Genomic DNA, 7,393 nt, shown 5'->3' with positions numbered 1-7,393 from the left:
TCCCTTAGCTAATTTGAGCACGTCATGCATAAGATACCCAAATGTAGCTGCTAGGAGTTTTGAATTAAAACCTAGTGTGTTAAATTGTCTCCCTACATTTTATGGCCTAGAAAATGAGGATCCATATAATCATTTGAATGATTTTCATGCCATTTGTCAAACATTCAAATATGAGAATTTTTCAGATGATGATGTTAAACTTAGACTATTCCCATTTTCTTTAAAGGATAGAGCTCGTTCATGGTTAAATACGTTGCCTGCTAATAGCATTACATCATGGGAACAAATGGTTACAAAATTTTTAAATAAATATTTTCCAGTGCATAAAACCAATGTTATTCGCAGGGAAATCTCGGAGTTTACCCAGAGAGAGGACGAGCAATTTTTTGAAACATGGGAGCGATTCAATGGGCTACTCTTGAAGTGTCCACATCATGGGTACGAGAAATGGCACCAATGCCAATACTTTTTGGAGGGATTATTGCCGAATGTGCAAGAATGGCTAATGGCAACAAGTGGAGGAGAGCTAATGTCAAAAAGTGCATCAGAAATTTGGGAATTCTTCCAGCGACAAGCAGATAATTCCCAACAACGGAGTCGATCACTTAGGACTACTAGAAGAATTAAAGGAGTGAATGAGGTTCAAATTGGCGAATCAACTTCAGGAATCAAAGAAGTCAAGGAGATGGTTGAAGGTCTTGCTCGACAAATAGCATCGTTATCGACTGCTAAATCAACAGAACCACATGACCAGGACTCATACTCAGATCAAGCCAATGCCATAGGTGTAATGAGAAAGCCATCAAATTACAACCCATACTCCAACACATATAACCCTGGATGGAGAGACCACCCCAATTTTTCATGGTCTCAAGGATTCCAACAGAATGGACCAGCAGCTCCAGCTCCACCAATGCAACAAATTCCTCAAAATTCTCAAGCCTCTCAGCCCCCATTTAGACCATACAATCAAAACCAGAATTACTCTCAACCCAGACCATGGGAGGATTCATTCCAGAATCTCAAGAATCTTACTCACTCCACGATTGAGCAACAGAACCGCACCATTGATGGACTACGAAATGAGTTGAGAGCAGGCTTCAACTCACAAGCTCAATCAGTTTCAAGCCTCGAGAAGATGGTGGGACAACTTGCTTCTTCAGTTCAGACCTTGGCAATGACCGTTGAGAAAGGTAAGTTTCCAAGTCAACCAGTGCCTAACCCTAAAGGAGTACATGAAGCAAGTACCAGTTCACCACAGCAGCATGGAGAAGTCAAAGCAGTAATGACCTTGCGAAAAGGAAAAGAAGTCGACAACAAAGTGGAGATGCCGGTGACAAAAGAAAATCAAATTGTACCTGTGAATGTTGAGGAATCATCACCGGAGGAGAAAAAAGAAACCAACCCACGAGAATACATTCCGAAAGCTCCATTTCCTCAGAGGTTAGCGAAAGGCAAGAAGGGAAAATCCACAGGTGAGATTCTCGAAATCTTCAAACAGGTAAGTGTTAACATCCCTTTGCTTGATGCTATTAAACAAGTTCCATCTTATGCCAAGTTTCTTAAAGACCTTTGTACTAAAAAGAGAAATATGCATGTCCAAAAGAAGGCATTTTTAACAGAAAACGTTAGTTCTATACTCCAACATAAAATTCCTTTAAAATGCAAAGACCCAGGCTCCCCCACTATCTCATGTAGTATAGGGAACCACACAATTGAGAATGCTTTGTTGGATTTAGGAGCTAGTGTAAATCTTTTGCCTTACTCTGTATTCGTGAAACTTGGACTGGGAGAATTACACCCAACTCCAGTGGTGTTACAGCTTGCAGATCGGTCCACGAAAATACCTCGTGGTATTGTGGAGGACGTGCTTATCCAGGTAGACAAATTTTATTTTCCTGTTGATTTCATTGTAATTGACACTCAACCAATACAGGATTCAAGGAAGCACATCCCCATTATTCTAGGCCGACCTTTCTTGGCAACTGCGGATGCTCACATTCAATGCAGGACTGGAAATATGCAGTTGTCTTTCGGCAACATGACTATGGAGCTGAACATTTTCAACATTGCCAAACAACCTCACAATGCAGATGATGGAATTGTTGATGTGGATTTAATAGAAGCATTAGTTGATGACACTTTTGTTTCAAACCTTAGTGATGATCCTTTACAGACATGCTTAACTCACTTTGGTTTTGATTTTGATATTGACAGATCGGTTGATGAGGTCAATGCCCTGCTTGACTCAACACCATCTATGGACACTAATAAATGGAAGTCAAGAGTTGAGCAACTAGCACCATCAGAGAAGCAACTCATTCCATCATCAGAATCACCACCGAAACTCGAGCTCAAACCATTGCCCAACACTTTGGAATATGCGTTTTTGGGAGAAGAAAGTACTCTGCCGGTAATCATCTCATCATCCCTAAATGACGAACAAAAAGGTAAGTTGTTGGATGTTTTAAAAGAGCACAAAGAAGCATTAGGATGGACCATAGCAGACATTAAAGGTATAAACCCAGTAGATTGCATGCATTACATTCACCTTGATGAAAATGCTAAAACTACTAGGGAGATGCAACGTCGGTTAAATCCTAATATGAAAGAAGTGGTTAGAACTGAAGTCCTTAAGCTATTAGATGCAGGTATCATTTACCCCATTTCTGATAGTTCATGGGTCAGTCCTGTACAAGTTGTCCCCAAAAAGTCAGGAGTCACAGTAGTTACCAATGCTGATAATGAATTGATACCCACTAGAGTGACTACAGGATGGCGTGTATGCATTGATTATAGAAAATTGAATTCTGTCACACGTAAAGACCATTTTCCTTTACCATTTATTGATCAAATGCTTGATAGATTAGCAGGCCATGAATTTTATTGCTTTCTAGATGGTTACTCAGGATATAATCAGATTCCCATAGCACCAAAAGATCAAGAGAAAACTACTTTCACTTGCCCTTTTGGCACATTTGCATATAGGAGAATGCCATTTGGATTATGTAATGCACCTGCTACATTTCAACGATGCATGTTGAGCATTTTTTCTGATATGGTGGAACGATTCCTTGAAGTCTTTATGGATGATTTTTCTGTCTTTGGTGACTCGTTTGATCAATGTTTACATCATCTAACACTAGTTCTGCAGAGATGTATCGAGAAGAACTTGGTCTTAAATTGGGAGAAATGCCATTTTATGGTAAAACAAGGTATTGTTCTCGGTCACATCATTTCGAGCAAAGGTATTGAGGTTGACAAAGCCAAGGTGGATCTCATTTCTAATCTCCCTCCACCTAAAACAGTCAGAGAAGTAAGATCTTTCCTTGGGCATGCTGGTTTCTATAGACGTTTCATTAAAGATTTTAGCAAAGTTTCTAGACCCTTATGCAATTTACTTGCTAAGGATGTACCTTTTATCTTTAATGATTCATGTCTTATGGCTTTTGAAAAATTAAAGCAATTGTTGACATCATCACCCATCATTCAGGCCCCAAACTGGAGCTTACCATTTGAGCTTATGTGTGATGCATCTGATTATGCAGTAGGAGCAGTTTTAGGACAAAGAGTTGATCGAATTCCTCATGTTATTTACTATGCTAGTATGACATTGAATGATGCACAGTTGAACTATTCAACTACTGAAAAAGAAATGCTAGCAGTAGTGTTTGCATTGGAAAAATTTCGATCTTATCTCATTGGTTGTAAAATAATTGTGTTCACAGATCATGCTGCTCTTAAATATCTTCTCACAAAGAAAGATGCAAAAGCTAGACTAATTCGTTGGGTGTTACTTTTGCAGGAATTTGACTTGGAATTCAAAGATAAGAAAGGGTCAGAAAATGTTGTGGCGGACCATCTCTCTCGTCTTCACTTTGACACAATTACAGAGCCATTAATATTAAATGAGTCATTTCCAGATGAACAATTAATGAGTGTGGAAGTATTACCTTGGTATGCTGATATAGTTAATTATCTTGTTACAGGTAAACTTCCAGAGCATTGGACTAAGCAAGACAAGATCAAATTCTTTGCGGAAATAAAGAATTTCTTTTGGGATGACCCGTATTTGTTCAAGTATTGTGCAGACCAAATTGTTAGACGATGTGTCCCAGAAAATGAAATTCAGAATATCCTTTCATTCTGCCATGAACAAGCTTGTGGAGGCCATTTCAGTGCTAAGAAAACAGCGACTAAAGTTTTACAATGTGGTTTCTATTGGCCAACACTATTTCGAGACGCTTACACTTTTTGTTCTTCATGTGATAGGTGTCAACGAATGGGGAGCATTACACGAAGGAACATGATGCCACTAAATCCAATTTTAGTGGTTGAGATTTTTTACGTATGGGGTATCGACTTCATGGGACCCTTTCCCCCTTCTTTTGGCCATCAATACATATTGGTTGGTGTTGACTACGTCTCAAAATGGGTAGAAGCAATTCCATGTAGAACCAATGATCACAAGGTGGTGATAGGAGTTTTGAAAAACAACATTGTCTCACGCTTTGGATTCCCTCGAGCAATAATCAGTGATGGTGGTGCCCACTTTTGTAACAAAGCATTCAAAGCTCTTTTGACAAAGTATTCAATCACACATAAAGTGGCGACCCCGTATCATCCGCAAACCAGTGGCCAAGTTGAGATCTCCAATCGAGAAATAAAGCACATATTAGAAAAAACGGTGAGGCCGGACAGAAAAGATTGGTCATTAAGACTTGATGATGCCTTATGGGCATATAGAACGGCTTTCAAGACCCCGATTGGGATGTCACCCTACAGGCTAGTGTATGGAAAAGCTTGCCACCTACCTGTGGAACTCGAGCATCGTGCATATTGGGCCATCAAGAAATTCAATTTTGACATGCAGCAAGCCAGCTCAGAAAGAAGATTACAGCTGGCAGAACTTGAAGAAATTCGCAATGACGCGTACGAAAATGCCAAGATTTACAAGCAACGAATGAAAGTCTTCCATGATAAGCAAATTATGAGAAAATCGTTCACTCCAGGTCAGAAAGTGCTTTTATTCAATTCTCGCTTGCACCTATTCCCAGGTAAGTTACGCTCTCGTTGGTCTGGCCCATTTATTGTTCATACTGTTTTTCCACATGGGGCAATTGAAATTAAAGACCCAAAGAATGGTGTCACGTTTAAAGTTAATGGTCAAAGATTAAAGCCATATCTAGAGTACCAACCACATGAAGAAGACACCGAAATAAATTTGAGTGACCCACCAAATTTGAATTGATTTTTTTTTTCTTCTCGTTGATTTGATTTTTCTTTCTTTCTTTTTATTATTATTCTTTTGCTAATTGAAATTGTTTTTGCATAAGTGTGTTTATTTTACCATTAAGTTTTCTCTTATCATTTTTAATCATGAGTCTCATACTTAGACCGTTCCTCCTGAACATTCTTAAACCACTTCAACGTGTCAAAACTCATCTCAAAAGACAGATTCAATTTTGTAAAACACATCGCATTTGGGCTCTACAACCACCAGAGTTAGTAGCCTATGTTGAGGGTTTAGAACACCAACTCAGAGACATTGAGAGAAGTGTTTACGACATCCAGTTGGAGCTTGAGGTAAATTCAATAAGAGGACGATTTTAATTTTCTTTGTGTGTTTTAATTTGTTTTTCTATTTGTGTGCTTTAGTTTGTTACCCCGGTGAAGTGGCGGATAACGGTACTCCGTGACAATCAAGTCGGTTACTTCAGTTTCCCATAATAACTGATATTCTGAGGCGAAGGTATGGACAGAAACGAGATTCTAGCGAAGCTTCACAAGCGATTCCCTTCACTTCCTCAGAATGCCCTCCTTACGATCTATAAAGCTCGGTCCGAACGCATGCGATTACTCATGAGGAATAACATACCTGCTGACATCCGTTGGTTAATCGAGGCTAAAGTACGATCGGCAGGTGAGTTACCTCCAAAATTTATTGCATACATGCCTGGTTGTGGTAAAGGAAATTATGCAAGAAAACGACGAGCTCGAAGAATTTCTGTTGCTTGTCATAAGTGTGCCAGAATGAGTTGCAATAAAAACCCATTTTCTTTAGGAATGGTGTCTGATAACAGGGAAGATAAGATTCAATTCATTAGGGATGGCTTGAATAAGGAGTCATTGGATGATATCCTTTTGTCTCTTGAAACGCATCCCAGTGGATATGTGCAAGGAGCGATTCTCCAGTTATGGCCATTATTCCAGAAAGAGCATGCACGATATAGTCTCGGGAATCTGACTATAAACGACCCTGTTTGCCAGTTTATAAGAAAACTGGATAGGAAGCCTATCCTCGACCCATAGAGGGCGTTCAAGCCGTTTCTGGACGTAAAACCAGAGGAAGATGTGAGCCACAGTCGCAACTACCTGTAAATATCCTTTTACTTTATTGTTATTTTATTTCACTATTGTCTTATTGTTTGCATTATTGTCTTTAATAATTTTATTACTGTTTACTTTTTCCTTTTTACTGTTTTCTTTTTGACTTGCGAGCCACGTGCTTTACGCGTTATTTGACACTGACATATTACCTCATACACAACCATGACCCACTATCACCAAGACTCTTAAATGTGATTTCTTTTTTGTCAAGCACTCACAAATTGTTTTTGAGAAGTATCACAATGTCAGCTACTCCCAATAGACAATTCAAGAACATTTGTGTGCTTTCTGAATTTACATATGGCAAACATAAAGAGTTCGTTGAGGCAGCCATAGATCTTGGTCGAAGCATAGCAGCGAGAAATTTACATTTGGTGTATGGAGGAGGTAACCGAGGGTTATCAAAAATGGTCTCCGAAGCAGCTTTTATCAGAAGAAGTCAAGTGTTAGGCATCATCCCAAGAGTCTTAAAACCATTGGGCAGTTCGTCTGACTCATCAACTGGAGAAGAGTTAGTCGTCTCAGGTATGCAAGAAAGAATAACTGAAATGCTTAATTATGCTGATGCTTTTATTTTCCTTCCAGGAGATCTTGCAACACTAGAGGCACTTATGACACTAGTATCTTGGGCCCATCTACACATTCACCAGAAACCCATCGGTTTGTTAAATGTCAATAACTTTTATGATGGCTTTATTGCATTTCTTAACCATGCAATAAAAAACTATTTCATTCCCTCTAATGCGAAAAAACTCTTTATTTGTGCTCACACTGCTAATGAGCTACTTGATATGTTACAAGCTTATCGACCGGAGCCAGACCCCTGGACCTTTGTGTTGGAGCGTCCAAATAATGATGGTAACAGTAGCCACAGTAAGAAGTACAAATTAGATTTAACTCTCCGCCTGTAAATATTTTCTTCTATGTTGCACCACCCAGGTGATGTCTTCTAAACTCTACTTCTTTCATTTCAAACATTGAGGACAATGTTTCGTTCTGGTTG

At 39.2% G+C, this 7,393-nt stretch overlaps 1 non-coding gene across 1 annotated transcript; it reads right to left on the bottom strand.

Annotated features, from left to right (window-relative positions):
• Positions 1 to 337: 337 nt before the first annotated feature.
• On the bottom strand, positions 338 to 441 carry LOC127901970 (small nucleolar RNA R71). Its single transcript, XR_008054375.1, has one exon. It is a non-coding gene; the product is annotated as a small nucleolar RNA R71 (small nucleolar RNA).
• Between the last annotated feature and the right edge of the window lie 6,952 nt (positions 442 to 7,393).

The sequence above is a fragment of the Citrus sinensis genome, chromosome 4 (assembly GCF_022201045.2).
Source record: "Citrus sinensis cultivar Valencia sweet orange chromosome 4, DVS_A1.0, whole genome shotgun sequence".
Taxonomy (NCBI): Eukaryota; Viridiplantae; Streptophyta; class Magnoliopsida; order Sapindales; family Rutaceae; genus Citrus; species Citrus sinensis.
This window is presented reverse-complemented; position numbering and strand designations above follow the sequence as displayed.